Source organism: Crassostrea angulata, unplaced genomic scaffold (assembly GCF_025612915.1).
Source record: "Crassostrea angulata isolate pt1a10 unplaced genomic scaffold, ASM2561291v2 HiC_scaffold_167, whole genome shotgun sequence".
NCBI classification, from domain to species: Eukaryota; Metazoa; Mollusca; class Bivalvia; order Ostreida; family Ostreidae; genus Magallana; species Magallana angulata.
Window position 1 is genome coordinate 668,159 of NW_026441720.1, and position 18,443 is coordinate 686,601.

General features: G+C 32.3%; 1 pseudogene; it reads left to right on the forward strand.

Moving 5' to 3' along the window:
* Positions 1-18,443, forward strand: part of LOC128169661 (hemicentin-2-like) — a 143,719-nt pseudogene that overhangs the window by 77,651 nt on the left and 47,625 nt on the right.

Here is an 18,443-nt window from a genome sequence, read left to right on the forward strand (position 1 = left end):
ACCTGTGTTGTGTACGTAACTTCAGCCAAAGATCATTCATTTGTAGCATGCATGTATTTTTATGACCTATTCTTCAAATCCACCTGTACTATTTTATTAGGTAAATAACAGCTTTAAGGTGGTGCAAAACACCTGCATATTGTGATGTACATGAATACTTTCTATTGAAATAAACAATAAAGTATATTAAATATTGATTAAACATTTACCCCCCAAATAATGTTACCTAACATTGAAGCGCAATGGGTAGAGCGTTTACATGTCTGTAAGAGCATTGGGGTCCAAGGTGTATTTTGGTAATTTTACAATTGATATAAATGAATTTTCATGTGGAGGGGGGGGGGGGTCTGGACCCCTCACTCCCACCTCTTCTCTTAATCTGTGCACACGATGATGTTCATGTAGGCACACAGAAGCAAATCTAAAACCGGCAACCGCCACGGGGAGGGGGCTTAATTTAATTTTTAGTTTTGTTGGTAATAATTATATAGACCATTATACTTTCTATGACATAAAATGTTAAGATTATTGATTAATTGAAAATTCACTGCAAACAGTTCTACCCCAAATTGCACATAAAGTGCTGCTCATGTCACGATGTGTATTATCATATGGGAAGGGATCACAGCCTTCAGTTTTGAAAATTATAAATTTTAATTGTATTACCAGAGCTTGCATATAGCCTTCATTTTTAATTAAACTGGTACAAAACAGTGTTATTTAGGGGCAAACACATGGTGCGGGTATTACTGTCCAATGACAGCATCTAGTTTATTGATGTTTTAGATCAAAATTAACCAATATTACATGTAAATCATATCTTAGGAACAAGGTAACATATTTACCTGTATATCGAATATGTTAAATCGTACGCGGAGTGTATACCTGCGTAAACATTAACTTTTATGCAATATGATTTTTTTGCATCATATTATACGGAAACAGATGTATTTATGATATAATTTATATTTAATTAAAACCTGAGTTGTATCTTAATTGAACCTGTTATTTTCCGTGTGATATTTGATTTCAGGCTGGAATGTTCTCGGCAATCAGCTAGGGTGTGTGTTAATGAAAACAATGTTAACAAATCGTACGCGGAATGTGTATCTGCGTAAATATTTATTTTACTAGTCTGTAATTATTCGTTTTTAATGGATCATTTTTATTATACAGAAAGAAATGAATGTATGATAGATTTTATATGTACTTTAAACAAGAGATCGATTTATATAACTAAACCCGCTATTTCCTTGTGATTTGATCTCGGGCTGAAATATTCGCGGCGATCGGCTAAGGTGTTCGGTAATGAAAACAATATTAACAATTCAGAAAATTTATTGATCATTAAAGCTCATAATTTTAGTTTTAAGAAAATTAACTGGTCAATTTTAAACACTGTACATTCTATAAATGATGCAGCGATGGTTAACAACTCAGCAATTGTAATTAAAAAACTTAAATCTTTATTCGTAAATCTTTATTCGTACGTGTGCTTTCTCAAGTTCTGATTATCAGTTTGTTCGTGAAGATCGTTTAAAGCGATTATACGTTTATCATAAAATCGTTTATCCTTTCCTATCGTGTATCAATCCTATCCAATCGTGCGTGTATACTGTTCTATCGTGCTTTAATTCTATCCTATCGTGTGTGAATCCTATCCTATCGTTTATTTTGTAAAAAATAACGTTGCGGGTACTGTAAGCCCGATTCTTAAAAACTAGAAATAGCTGCATCACCGCATCACTCACATTGGTAGTGAAATACCACTAGTAGATGCCCCTGAAAATTTCGGGCCCCAAATATGGGGCCCATTTCACAAAGCTATCTTATGACAAATAACTGTCTTAAGACCAAAATTTATCATAAGTTTTTATCATAGCTGTTTCACAAAAGTGTCTGAACTTATGATAATCTTAAGATTGTTCAAAATCTTAAAACACCCAGATACCTCTCTTAAGTCAAATTGAAACATGGCGGCGACCTATGTTTTGATAAGAAATAGGCAACTTATAAGGCGTGAGCGTGTATTCAAGGACAGAATCAACCCATTAGATTATATGGACGATTGTGACATCTTAGAGAAGTTCCGTTTGCCACGACATGTTATCTTTGACTTATGTAATGAGCTCAATGATCGTTTAGAGCACCCAACCAAAAGATCACATGCCCTTCCAACATCATTGCAAGTCATGGTTGCGTTTTGCTTTTATGCAAGTGGAAGTTTTCAAGCTGTATGTGCAGATCTTCATGGTATAAGTAAAGCAAGTGTGTCCAGAATTGTTTACGCTGTTACATCTTCTCTAGTTGCCCTAAGTCCTGTCTACATTAAATTTCCTTCTACTGACAGAGATAGAACCATTTTAACAAGAGCTTGGACTTTTATTAGTCGTGTAAAACGCAATGTGACGTAGGCCTGTCTATTTCATTGCTAGACATTCAGCCAAGGCTCTCTCAAGATTTGTCTGGCTTTTGAGCGAAGAATACGCAATCGGTGTATATTTCGCTCGAAACCAGCGTCATTTTAACTTGTTTTGACACAAGAAATAGATAGTTACATCCTAACGAAAGTCCAAGGCCATGTTAAAATGGTTCTATAAACAATACTATACTGGACTTCGCTTATATATGCAATTTCCCAAATGTGATAGGGGCAATAGACGGGACACATATTCCTATTCAGGCATCTTAAATTTGTTTGTTAACAGAAAAAAACTTTCATTCAATAAATGTGATGGCAGTTTGCAATTCCAATTTGAAATTTTTGAATTTGGAAGCAAAGTGGCCTGGATCATCTCATGACGCATTTGTGTTCTCAAATTCTGTTTTGGATCAAATGTTTGAGAATGGCAACATTAGCAAAGGTTGTCTAATTGGTGACAGTGCGTACCCGTTAAAGAATCACTTACGAACACCCGTCTTGAACCCAAGCAACTCCCATGAGGAGGCATACAATGATGCCAACGCTAAAACCAGCGCCCCCATTGAGCGAGCGCTTGGTGTCCTTAAAATGAGGTTCCGATGCATCGATCGCTCCGGAGGGACCCTACTTTTCCGGCCCGAAAGAGATTGTGGAATCGTTACTGCTTGTGTGGTGCTACATAACATTTGCATAAAAAATAATGTCCATGTGCCCCGAAACATAAATAATTATCGTGTTTTTCAACAACCAGACAATGTTATGTACCAAGGAGTAAACAATGACGGTAACACTGTACCGGATAATTATGCCAGTGCCATGGTGGCATTTTTGCACCCGCTTAAGATGCAGTTTCGGAAAAGTCCATGTTTACCAAATGATAGACCATTGTCTATAGAGTATAAAACCACTTTTGTTTTTAGTGTGTTTCACCTGACAGGTGAGATATTTACCTTTAAAAATTAGTATCCCATCGGAAAATGATAGTTTCCATAGGAGAATTGATTCTCCTACAGGAAATATTGACAATCCTGTAGGATTTTTTAAAAGTCCTATAGGAATTATTGCGTGGACCCTGAGGTCCACGCAGAAAATATATAAGCGAGGTTAAACCGGATGCTATGGGGAAAATTCAGCCTGCGCATGAGGTAATGTTATGCCGAAGCTACAACTAGCATCAAATAGCATAATTTGCAATCTTAGTTGTTTTCCGAATACACATGTAGCTTAACTTTACTTTTACAGTAGGCGAAGCTAGAGAACTTCCCGATTAAATTTTTTTAAGCATTTAATTATGATTGAATAATTATGTGACTGTATATAATAGATGATTGAATAATCATGTCACTGTATAAAAGTTAAAATCTCAAGAAAAATGCATCAAAATATGAAATTAATTTACACAAAAGCTGTCACTGCATAGTTAACAAAAGGAGTGCGAAGCGTACTGTGTGCGCAAAAAGTAGAACTCGCCGAATGCCTGATACTATACATGTAATCTTCATTTATATAGATTATATTATTTTAGAAGTATAAACCCTTTAAACTCTGAGATAAAAAGTCAAGGCTATACGTGATACAACGTACAACTTTTGTGGTAAAAAGTAGGCGGCTAGAGTCGGTGGAATCTCTGATAATCTTACGGCTTTCAAGTTTTCGTTAAAAACACATGCAAATGATCCACGTATTGTAGTCCTTTTTTAAAGGACAGCAACTTGTATTTCCTATAGGATAATGGTATTTCCTGTAGGAATTTAATTCAGACATGTACTTTTCCTATAGGATATTAAGTTTTTCTATCGAATTTTATCAAATCCTAGCTATCGGAATTGAAATTCCTTTAGGAAGTTCTTGCATTCCGATAGGATATTTCAAATTACCTATAGGAATATTGTTTTTCCAATGGGAAAATTTATTTTCCTATAGGAATTTATTTTTGAAAGGTAAATATCTCACCTGACAGGTGAGATACAATGATAACAAAGGTGGTTGTTAACTCTTTAAGCAATGGTCTATCATATGGCATATTTGAATTTTTCGATATATGCAGCTTAAGCGGGTGCAAAAATGCCACCTTGGCACTGGCATAATTATCCGGCACAGTGTTCGGTGCTGAAGTTAGAAGAAGATTAATTCAAACTCGATTCTGAGAACTAAGTAATTGCCATCTTTCCTTTAAATATTGTGTTCCTTCAAATTTTATTGAAATTTCAAAATTGTTTCTTTGCTTTATACACGGGTAATGATAAAGTAATAGTAATTTAAAGATATTTCATCATTTTAATGCGAGACATGCATATGTATACAGGTATTTAGGAGGCCAAATGGTCAGTAAATTACAATTTTGAATTACCATAGAAAAAATTAAGATTCTATGGTTTCAAAATTATCATAAACCGGGTTTTCCAACGGAAAAATCCGGTTATTAAAATGGTGAAAATGCGGGCGGGCGGGCGGCTGCCAAAAGGGTACCCTCATTGTACTGATAACTCCTTCTACAGTTTTTGAGATAGGAAGTTGTTCTTTTGCAGATTAATTGCACATATATCAGAGGTATGCATATTGCTAGGACTTTGATTTATGATTATCTATGAAAAAAATACTAGCTTTTAACTTAGTCATTTCTTGGCAAAATGTTGCATATAGGGTACTCCATTTTACAGGATACGGGTTGACATGGATTATGGATACAGTTCACATAAAAGAAAACCCGGTTTGCTGTCACATTGACAGCTTTACACTTGTTTTATATTTTTATAGATTTATCTTTCAAACATTCAGCCTCCTTAATAATCATCAATCAATAAAAGAACACTATTTTCTTCACTGGTTTGTTCATATTGTTCTTATCAAAAGAAAGTAAAAAAAAACATATGGTACGTTATAAAGTATCCAGTAATGTTATTAAATATATATTTATACTGCAGATTTCGTAAATAAATTCTTTACTTTACAATTTACTGATTGAATTTTATGCAATCGCTACTTTAATAATTATTTTAAGATTATCTTAAGATAAGTTAAATTTATGACAGCTTTGTGAAACAGCTATGTCATATCTTATAATAATCATAAGTCAGATCTTATGACAATCTTAAGACATGTCTTATGATAAATCTTATGACAACTTTGTGAAACGGGCCCATGAATTCTAAATTTTGAATTGCGAACTGCGTTCTAAAAACCGATTGCCCCACATCGCTCACTTGAACAGTAATAGCAATTATATCAAAATCATTGTTTGAAGTCATATAAAAAATACCTTGACAATGAAGTAGAATAGATCCTGTATAAAAAGATTTCACTAGATATTCTTATGCATAACATTCAGCCCCTTTTGTAATAGGATGATTTTTAGTGATATTAAATATTGAGCAGTGCAGTTATCAATAAGTTCTTTCACAATTGTTTGTACATACATATACCTACATTAACGTTGAACCATTTTTGTGGCTCAAGGATTGTCAAGGGACCCCAGTCTAAACAATCAAAAATTAACAATTTGTCAAAATACTTGCATTTAAGTACGTGTACGGAAGCGTTTTAGTGCAACGTATACACTTCACATTTTTTTATTTTCTATACTTTGAACTGTAAATTTTACACTTTAATCTGTAGATTTCACACTTAAATCTTTAATTTTTACACTTTATTCTGTAAAATTCACACTTTAATCTGTAAAATTAACACTTTAATCTGTAAATTTCACACTTTAAAGTGTAAAACTCACACTTGCATCTGTAAAATTTACACTTTAATATGTAAAATTCACACTTTAATCTGGAAATTTCACACTTTGAAGTGTAAAATTCACACTTTAATCTGTAAGATTTACACTTTAATATGTAAAATTCACACTTTAAAGTGTAAAATTAACAATTTAAAGTGTAAAATTTACACTTTAATCTGTATATTTTACACTTTCATCTGTAAATTTCACACTTTAAAGTGTAAAATTCACACTTTAATCTGTTACATTCACATTTTAACTGTAAAATTCACACTTTAAAGTGTAAAATTTACACTTTAATATGTAAATTTTACACTTTAATATGTAAATTTTACACTTTAATCTGTAAATTTTACACTTGAATTTGTAAAATTCACACTTTAATCTGTAATATTTACACTTTAATCTGTACAATTCACACTTTAATCTGTAAAATTTACACTTTAATCTGTAAATTTCACACTTTAATCTGTAAATTTTACACTTTAATCTGTAAAATTCACACTTTAATCTGTAAATTTTACACTTTAATCTGTAAGTTTCACACTTTAATCTGTAAAATTCACACTTTAAAGTGTAAAATTAACAATTTCAAGTGTAAAATTTACACTTTAATCTGTATATTTTACACTTTCATCTGTAAATTTCACACTTTAAAGTGTAAAATTCACACTTTAATCTGTTACATTCACACTTTAACTGTAAAATTCACACTTTAAAGTGTAAAATTCAGACTTAAATATGTAAATTTTACACTTTAATATGTAAATTTTACACTTTAATCTGTAAATTTTACACTTTAATTTGTAAAATTCACACTTTAATCTGTAATATTTACACTTTAATCTGTACAATTCACACTTGAATCTGTAAATTTAATACTTTAATGTGTAAAATTCACACTTTAATCTGTAAATTTTACACTTTAATCTGTGAATTTCACACTTTAATCTGTAAATTTTACACTTTAATCTGTAAATTTCACACTTTAATCTGTAAATTGTACACTTTAAAGTGTAAAATTCACATTTTAATCTGTAAATTTTACACTTTAATCGGTAAATTTTACACTTTATTTTGTAAAATTTACACTTTTAAGTGTAAAATATACACTTTAATCTGTAAATTTGACACTTAAAAGTGTTAAATTTACACACTATCCTGTAAAATTGGGTCATATATACACATACATTGGAGAGTATTTATCATTTCCGATGGTTTGTTTGAAGCATTATAGACTGAAATATTTTAATTAGTAAATATTTCAAACTTTGTCTTAAATACAGTGACATCATTACACAGTGATATTTTAAAAAAAAACCGTGGATTTTTAAATTTTTTTTTTTAAGTGGTTTTATGCCTCGGCTTTTTTTTCCACACTATTTTATGATGATTTTACAATAACAATAACAAATATTGTTGAATTACTGACCATTCAAAGAATATACATAAGTACGTTCAGTACTTTGAGTTGTGTACGTACTACAAAAACTTGATTAAATAAAATTGTACTGTATACAAATAAATGAAATTGATGCTCTAAACTAGTAAAAGTCTTGTATACATTTAGCAGGCTTGAAGACTGTGTATTTGCATAAAAGTGAACAAAAAGTCAAAACCCCAAAACATTGTTACAGATAATTCTACATTTTATGTTGCGGCCACCATATAATTATGTGGTGGCCGGCTGGCAGTCAGATAAATTGATAGTGATCGCTAGTTTTTAGTCCATTAAATTATCACTTTTTTCAGTTTTTGTGAAAATTATAATCTGATTGAAAGAGACGAGGGAAACGGCTTGCATTTTAAAAAGCCCTTAGCGTTGAACATTTTTTGGCCATGTGACACCGATACATTTTGTCTAAGAGAATTTAATTATAACTGTTTCAGTTTTTGAAAAATTGAATACTGTTAATGAGAACTCATTTCTCGATTGCAATGTTTATTATTTAAGCAAAATGAAAGAAATGTCGGACATTTAATTAAAACAGCCATGTGATGTTAACATAGTATTTTACAGATTAATGTGTGATTTTTACAGATATATGTGTAAAATTTACAGATAAATGTGTGAAATTCACAGATTAAAGTGTAAAATTTACAGATTAAAGTGTGAATTTTACACTTTAAAGTGTAAATTTTACAAATTAAAGTGTAAAATTTACAGATTGAAGTGTGAATTTTACAGATTAAAGTGTAAATTTTACAGATTAAAGTGTGAATTTTACACTTTAAAGTGTAAATTTTACAGATTAAAGTGTCAAATTTTACACAGTAAAGAGTGAATTTTACACATTAAAGTGTGAATTTTACAGATTAAAGTGTAAAATTTACAGATTAAAGTGTAAAATTTACAGATTATAGTGTGAAATTTACAGATTAAACTGTAAAATTTACACTTTAAAGTGTAGAAAATAAAAAAAATGTGAAGTGTATATGTGGCAGTAATACGCTTCCGTACTTATATTGTCAAGCGCCCTGATTTGGGACTAAACCTAAAACTCTGCGAAGGCGTAAGTCCAAATACTTATATAGTAAGCTAAGTCGAATGTCAACCTAGATGTAAACACTCCCTTACGTACCAGTATTTAAGAAGTTATATGCCATAGTCTACGAAAGCCGAGAAGGCTCATTCGAGATTCAAAATACGAAGTTCAAGATTCGAAATTCGAGATTCAGTATCTAAATTACCCAATCAAATCATGGATCTGAAAGATGTATCCTTGCGACATCAAAATGTTCTAAATAAAGATCATCCGTACAATCTCTTATCTACACATAAATGCTATGTTCACTTCTCCCTAGCTAACTGAATAATTATCTGTATTTATTTTTACGCAGAATATAAAAGTAGACTAGTAATAATTTCGTGGATCTAAGTGATTTTGTTTGCCCTAGTGCATTTCCACCTGATGAGTTTGAACCCTTGGGTATTTCACCATCAATAGTTTAAAACCCGGGTTTATTCACCCTTGTTGTGTAAAAATGCGGTTATGGTAGAGAGCTTCATAAGCTGAGCCAATTTTTTCGGTATGGAGGTCCTAGGCCAATTTTCAATAATTTTACTATGTAAATGTAATAAGCTTCAGTTTTCCTGAGGAGGGGGTCCAGACCCCCGACCCCCTCCTTTCTAGATCCGCGCATGAAGATAAGTACATGTATCTAAGATATGTTTAAATCTAAATCTAAATAATCAGTCCGGTTTTACCAATAAATATGAGCATTACTTATCGTTTTATGTATACAGCATACACTAGTTCTTTGATTATAAACTAATCATTGAGATATTATCACATCATGCGGAATTATTAATACAAAATTGGGTTTTTCCTTTTCTTGAGTAAAAAAGTTATTAATAAGTCTTACGTTCGGCATTGTTTTCAACATAGAAGGAAACATATTCTGTGCAATCAAAGGAAGGGATAATAGGTGGCCAATTTGTTCACATTGCCGATTTCTTGTGCAGAGAACAGTAAAACTTTAAAAATTTGAGTGTGCATGAATTTTTCAAGATTTATTGTCGTAGGTTGTTATAATTCATTCATTGATAAATCAACAAGAAAGAATAGAAGGTGTACACAGGCATATGTATCACACCCAAGTTGAGTTTCTCTGTAGTTTCCCATCCTCCCCCCCCCCCCCCCCCCGCACCAAAATTGAAAATAATTGTATATAAATATTATTCATACAAATGTTTACTTTGTATGTACATGTAAGTAACTTTCTAAAGATGTAAATAAGCACTTCAAAGATGTGTGTACTAAATATACTATTACATTACACTTAGCCCAAAAAAATGTACTCAGGGTGAAGCTGCAAGGGGCGAGTGGTGCAAATTTACCAATTTGTCGCCATGCACACAAAACACCAAATAAAGAAACTGTGTGTGGTGTGGGGAATGCATAGAAGATGGCGGCAAATTATCGCAAATAATCAGTACAAATTCCAACAAATAGGCTGTTATTTGTTACCTATCCTGCAAATACATTGATAAAAAATGTTATGGTCACATAACATAGCCGATTAATTTAATGTGTACACATGGTCATCGTTCATGTAATTCTAATATACAAGGAGGCGGACGTATCAGGCGGGGATCCAGAAAAATAAATTCCGAAAATGATCGGTTGAATGCTTTGAAAATTGTTTTAAACTATCGCACAGATCAAAATGCGTGATAGAAGCTATGTACAGTGTAATTGGAAATTTTCATTTTATATCAATATGTATTAACTTTTATAACAACTGAGAGTATAGCACATGTCCTTTACACCGGCACCACCCCCTCCCCATAAAATAAATGAAACAATAAATGTCGTTTTATTTGCTAAACATGTGTGGAGAAAAACTGGTTCAAGATTTTTATAAAGGACATAACCGATTAGTAATGAAAAATGAGTCGCTTAAAACTAATTTTGTCATAATTTTAGGTTCATTTGGGTATATTTTGGTCCATTTTTGGGAGTTGATTTTAATCAACTCTCCTATGCACTTACTCGGACAAAGCGAAAGTGAAACAGTGTTTGGACCTAAGCACAAATCAATTATACCGCTGACAACACTTAGTTCTTGAAAATAATCGATAGATTCGATGCTATCTATTCTGAAGCATTGTTGTTCAGGAAAACCTCTTTATTAATACCATGAAAATAGTAAGATTTTAAATTGCACAAACAGTTTAGATATTTTTTTTTAATCCGTATGTATTCCTACGTTAGAGTACAATGTAATCTCCTTCAACCAGACGCTTGGCTGGCTCCGTTAATATCCGACAAAACAGAGTCTCTCTTGCTTGTCGGAGATAAACGGAGACAGCCGAGCGTTTGGTTGAACAAGACTTAAGTTCAATCTTGTCTGGATCCATACAATTTCTCAGAAATATTTCGATTACTGATACTACTTCTTATGCAAATTCACATATCGTTGATTTTGAATAAATGATAATCGATAAAATCAACTCCCGTCAGTACTTCAGTACTTTGATGGTAAATAGATGCATCAGCGCAACTCTAATTTACAGTGTATATATATATAATCAGATAATAAATTCGAAATACCGGTATTTTACAAAATTGATAGCTTTAAAACCAGTGATTTGTACATATTTTATTGTATACTTATATATAAGATACATATACAAATGGTTTGGACACAAGTTCTGACAACTTACTAGGTCTTTACCATTAAATAGAAAAATTATACAAAACTTACAACTGTTATTGCGTGATATAGAATTGTTATTACCATAAATGAAGATAAGTGATATATACGAGAATAAGAAACATGCACATAAACTATATTAAGCAAATCTACCAGTTTCGTTGATGTACAATTGAACTAATGAGAATAACTGCTTGTTAATATCAATGGATAATGACTCATCGCCCTATAATAAAAGATGAGTATTAATTATATGAAAAATATCTAGTTGTAGCAGATTAAGAAAAAAATATTTCTAGCGATTGTATAATTTATGCATTTGAAGAAAAAATGGTAAGCATCTTCGGGTGATCCACAACGACAATTACCGCTTTCTATAATATTTATTTTGTGTAAATCGTAATCGAGTATGCAATTGTGTCTTAGCTTGGTATGTATTATGTTTAGCTTGCGTTTACCATGTGTAAAAAAGAAGGAGCTTTAGCTATGTTTTTAAATTTATATAATGAATTCTTAAATCTTTGTATAGAGGTTTCATTTCTTACTCCTATACTTAATGTATTCCACAATTGAATAGTGTCCGGTACAAATGATTTCTTAAATAATTCTGTTCTACACCTAGGTAAACTATAATTTTCAATGTTCCTAGTTCTGTATGCAGAATCGTTACTCCTGGTATTACGGATGATCTGAGATAAATATTCAGGGACACACTTGTTGTGGATCTTGTACATAGTGGTAAGTTTAGACGTCATTCTTCTAGCAGAAAGAGTTTCCCCAGCCCGTTTCAAAATATAAGGCTGTTTTTGATGCAATAATTGGTAACCCTGTAATAATGCGGGCAGCATATAATTGAACTTTTTCTAATTTGTCAATGTCATATTGACTACAGCCATCCCAAACAACTGAGGCATATTCGAGAATAGGCCTTACAAAGGTAATATACATTTTGGAAAGGCTGTTTTTTCCAAGACTAAATTTAAGTTTTTTCAAGTTTTTTTAAGAGAACTGATTTTTAGTGCTTTGTTTACTATAATTTTAATGTGCGGAGACCATTTAAAACCCGGGGATAAGAGTGCTAAGAATGGTACAGTAGGAGATTCACAAAAAGTCCCTTGTCTTCTCTTTCCTACCCTATATTTATAAGAACACGTAATCCGATCATAAGAGTCAAATTTAAAATTAAGTACGGATATATACCTGTTTATCAAAAGTAAAACTACTCATACTTTATCTGTAGTGCATCGTTATGAAGCTACACAGGAAGTTTGAAATTAATTTGCCGAACCAAACCGATAAAAAAGCCTGGAAAACGAAGTGGGGACAGAATAGCTGACTAATTAAATGAGGACTATAGCCCCTTCCTGAAATTTATACTAGTATATTGAAAACAAATCATTGAGTACAAACCATCTGCACACGATTTAAGAAAATTTCATGGGTTTTTTTCTCATAATTTTCGTTAGCTGATGTACATGTATAAGACATTACAAATACCCCAAACACCCTCACGGAAAAGGAAATGCTAGGTGATGAGAGAGAGAGAGAGAGAGAGAGAGAGAGAGAGAGAGAGAGAGAGAGAGAGAGAGAGAGTAATCTCTGTGTAATTTCGACAATGGCATTGATACCATACAAGACACTATTGGATTGTTGTCGTCGAGATTGTATATCATTATCTTCTATGGTTTAAAACTTTTTGAACTTTATCATAACCTATATTTTGATATGTTGATTATTTCATTGAATTTCGTTTTATAGCTAAAACCACACTCAGTTTTAATTTTTTAGAATTCCGGTAATTAGATCTTTCTTCGCGGGCCGATTTTTACAGAGTTGGGGCGAATCTACGACTAACGCATCGGCCCTGTTTTCTGTTTTGATACTTTAGTTAAGATAAAAAAAAAATGAATGAAGGCGGTGTCGGATCACCCCGCGTGGTGCATGGGTAAATGTCAGCTTTCATTGACGACTGTTCACTGTGGCTACATACCCTCCGAAAAAAACTCTCTCTGGTATTATGAAGTGCTTAATTGTAACAACAAATTAGAGACATATATAGTTTTATCGAAACATTAAAGAACACGTCTTATAGCACTTTGGTTTTTAAACTGTGATCAAAAGAAATTGAACTCAGGTATCACACTCAGGTTTTACAAGAGTCTCGATCTATCTGATTTTTTCACGTAGAATTGTTTTGGCATAAATCAAATACGCGTACTTCGCACTTGTCGGAAATCTCACAATTAATACTTAGGTGCCGACATTATGACAGGTCTGTTAATGGTTTTACACTTGTGTCTGCTTAATTGAATTCAGCATATGTTTCTCCCACATGTACGCATTTTTGCGTCAGTTGAGTTACTATGTCTCCTTTACCTTTTTTTATTCGTTTCTGTGCGTCGTGCTTAGCCTAAACATATAACAATATTTTATACTTGCCTTGTGTAAGATAAACGGATTACGCATATTTCGTATAAAAAATCTATATTAATCAATCATATTAAGGTAGACCCAGTGGCTTTCGTGTCCGGTTTTTTTTTACACAGCGGGATAAATTTCCGGCATAGTTTTAGACACATCAACAATCATTTAAGATGATATTTATTTAATATAGAGTATTGCACACTTACGTTTCGGTTGCTTCAGTACAAATATTTTGCTCATATTTATCACAAAAGGAGAGTAAAACCATAAATATATGAAAACACTTTGTGAAAAATTACTTGCCGGAAAGGAAGGGGGGGGGGGTACTGCACTTGTTTCTACGGTTTTAACAACTATGACCAACATTTTCATATTTGATATACAGTTTGAATGAGTATAATTATACATTTTAGCGACTGACAGATAACTTTTTTTGGTATATTTCATAACAGACTATCAAAATTCAATTTAGATAAACTGCGTTTTTAACAAAAAATACAGCTGTTAATAAATGTTTATAAAAATAAGCATGTAAACTGTAAAATTTTGAAAAATTACCAAAGAATTATGAAATTTTTGGTATTTTTTGGAAGGTTGTGAGAAAATTGAATGTACTTTTTTTGCATATTTTTGTAGAAAATCAATAAGATTTTTTTTCATTAAACAACTATCATCAGATTTTTAAAAATTATTACCCTAATGTAATGTGTTTTGGTGCATATTTTAATAAATTATGAGATCATACTTCATTGTGTTAAAGTTTGTAAAATGTTTGGACCTTGTGAGCTGAGGCTCACTGTAGGAAAACACACGTGCAAAGGTATAACTATTTTGGATCTTTGGTATGTTTTTAAGTTGTTTTAACTGTTCCAATATAAAAAGAAAAGGTTTAGTGTGACGCACATTTTTAAACCACTGGGTCTACCTTAAGTCTAATTTTTTTTTTTAAATATGCAGAGTATTGAATTGTTTTGTTTATATAAAGCTAAAACAAACTGATTTACTTTGCAGATTGCCTAGCTTCTACAGTAATGTACGAAAAAGGATCTACAATTTGTCTTAATTTCTCGATAACGGATGCCGAGATAACAAACGTTATTAAAAGAAATTATTCAACTATTTGTGTCAGTCTAACTGAAAGCATCCCACCATACGTAATACCTTTTGGAAATAAAACAATGAACTGTAGTATCACTGCCAATAAGATGTCTGTCTGCTTTGGAGATTTTCAAATACAAGATGCTGGGTTGTTTTTCCTCTGTGATTCTACATTAGTCACCAGCAATTGCTTTGAAAATATTACATTGAAAATAATAGGTAAGTCATCTTTTGTTCTATATGTTTTTAAATCTTTTCATATCTTTGGGAGTGAACAAAAACTCAGTCATATCAGCTATATTTTTCCTATCATAAAATAATTTTCAATATCATTAACACGACTATTAAGATTAGCATATACAGTTAAGTCTACACACAGAGACATATCATTAAAAAAGGGCATGGTCACGATTTTTGTCAAAAATTATTTCCGATTTTAATGCTTCAATGAGGCATTTTTAACTTGCAAACAAAATATGAGTGTCATTCCTTGAGTTATAAAGGAGTTACAGAGCTTACAATTCTTCGCTATGTAAACAAAGTTTTTTTTTAAATTTTGAATGTTGAAGTGAAAATTCCAGTTTTAGACCTAAAATGAATGAACATTAGGAGCTGTTTCTTTATGTTTGACATGAATAAGATGATAGACAAATCAGTTTGAAAAAGATTTTTGACATGTATATTGAACTTATGTAAACAAAAACAGTGTATGAGCCTTGTTTACGAGATAAAGAATTGTGAGCTCAGTATCTTGCTTATAGCTCTACGATTGACTCTCATATTTCATTTTATCATTTGAAATGCATTTCTGAAGCATCATAAATGATAAAAACAGAAAAAATAGAATCTGACCAAAATCGTGACCATGCCCCTTTAAAAGCTAACAGACATGGTATGTAGAGGTATACTAAACAGGTAAATCACACCCCTGCGAATGTGTTCGGAATGTTTTCTTTACCGCTGCTAAGTCTATGATAAATCCAGAGGTGCTCAAATGAAAGTTCACGTTACTTCACCGAGATTTGTACAGTTCCTGTAAAATTTCGAGCGGAAGTATAAGTGTTAGGGTAATATTCTCAAAATACGTTAGTACTGGTCGTTTTTCATATCACATCCTACTTTGATTTATGTTAAAACATGAAAATCTTTTAAGATGTGTGAATTATTTCACCATATAGCTGCTATTTATATGATTAATAAACGATAATATTCAGAACAGAGTTATCGTTCGTGTTCAACCACGTGTAGAGTGGTTGAAAATATAAACATTGGGTTGCTTAATAAAACCATAGCGATGTTTGATGCTTGTGGTGTGCAAAACCATAAAAAAAACTAATAATGGGTGTCTGTTTTGCATAAAAACCTAGTATATCGAGCCATTTTCAAGGAACATTGGAACATTCTGCATAGTATATTCTGTTTCACTTTTGATACTTTAACTAGGGCAGGCGCGGATCGAAAATTAATCCTCATGGGGAACTCTACTAAGCATGTTAATTGTTGCAACAGCAGACAAAAACTATTTTTGTATTGTCACATTTATTTTAAGAACACATTTTATCCACAAATTAATGAAGATAAAGTTTAAAATCAACAAACTCTAGATTTTATACCTAGATTCTATGAAATAGACTATAAATACGAGGCACGATTTTCACTGCGAAACTGAAAGGGTCAAATAAAACCACGTGGTCTTAAATTTAAATGACATAAATATTCGCAGGGGTGAATCAGTGAAAGTTTCAAGCCAATTTGGATAGGTTTGATAAAAAGGGAGGTTTCCTACTAATCTTGTGATGCATTAATTACCAGCTGGATCGGCGGATCTCAGCTGCTGGGTTGGGAGTTTTAACATTTTCTAGTGTTTTGACGTACAATCTTTCAAAATAGCAAATGCACTTAACAACTACTTAAACTATGTTTGTTTTTATTTATAACCCTTTCTATCAGCGTATCTCAATTGATTTGTTATGAGCCGGTCGTATGATATCGCGGTAGTTTTGTACGAATCATTTTGTCAAAAAATCTACCAATACGGAAATATTTCTAGAAACTAGTGTTTTTGTGAGTTTCCTCTTTTATATACCTTAGATATGTTCAGTGTGCCTCTGTTTATTATGTCTAAAAATATCCCGATGTCAAATGTCAATTTCAGCGCGTGCTTCTATACGTCATCTTCTCTAGCCAAAGGCTCTCGGTCCACTTTCCTCCCCATAAACATTTGGCGGATTCCATTACGAAAACTCGGTGATATGGTGGCGCTATCTAGCCAGCAACTTGAGTAGCGCCCCTTGCATATTTACATTTTCATAGAATTTAACAACGGTTATATACACACTACGGCATTAATACAACTTGAAAACATGTTGATATGATGACCGAATATCGGAACATAATTAATGATGCTATTGAATACGAATTAAGTTATAACCTAGGGAAAGCACATAATGTTTTATTCATAGTGTTTTGTAAGGACCTGTACCGGGAGTGAAAAGGGCGCCGATTTATTTGAAAGCTTTCATGCCATTTAACCAGGTATCGTTGTCGTAAATATTACGGACCGAAGAAATGAAATAAAACAGAGCTCATTGAACATTTAAAAGCAATAACCATAAACAGGAACGTACTAGTATATACTAACGGGATAGGCAACTTCTAAATTCGCCATGTTTACTTTCCATGCTATCACGCGAACCTTGACAAGTAATTTGTAGAACTATGTTCAATCCAAGTAAACTGTATAGGTTTTTAAAGCGATCTGGTTAGACCATCGTTGGGGAAGCACTGTACTCGAGAACTTGTGTCTCAACTTGTGAAAATCAGCGAATGTTTTACCAAAGATCACACATGTGGTACCCTTTAAGGTTTATATTCACAAGCACTGCGATTGGATCAGCTACTCACAGCTGCAGCCAATTATAAAACGGAGCTTGTCACAGAGTTTTCGTAATGAAAACCGCCAAGTGTTTATGGGGAGCAAAGTGGACCGAAAACCCTTGCCTTGAGAAAATGCTACACCTTAACAGAAATACCATGATAAATAGAACCGGCAATATAATAGGACACAAGTATATACTCTATTCAAGTACGAAATCAAATACCGATTTTTTACAACTAATTTTCTTTTAGTATATTTTAAAATACATTCGTAGAATTTTAAAGTAATAAAACGTGAATACATAATTGTTTATGGGCTAAACGCTAGTCGTTATTGAAATCACAAAGTGTCGCATATCACTGTACGCATCAAACGTGAAATACAGGACACGGATTACAATATGCTTGCCATCTGCTCCGGTAAAAAGAATCATGTTCGTATTCACAAATTAAATCGAATATTGATTAATTATAAATAAAAACACATTACAACTCGATTCGTATATGTATGCGCGAGTGCAACAGACTTAAATAAATAACAATGAATCCATAATATGCACATGTAATTATCTTGACTTTTCTACAAAAAGGCAAACATTTATGCAAAACACTACACAATTCAGAGGATGAGAATTCTGAATTCAACATGTTAAATCTGATTTTAAAAAAGTGCATGAATTTTATATAATTATGATATTTTGTAAACGGCCAGTCATTGCATAATAAGCATAAGTT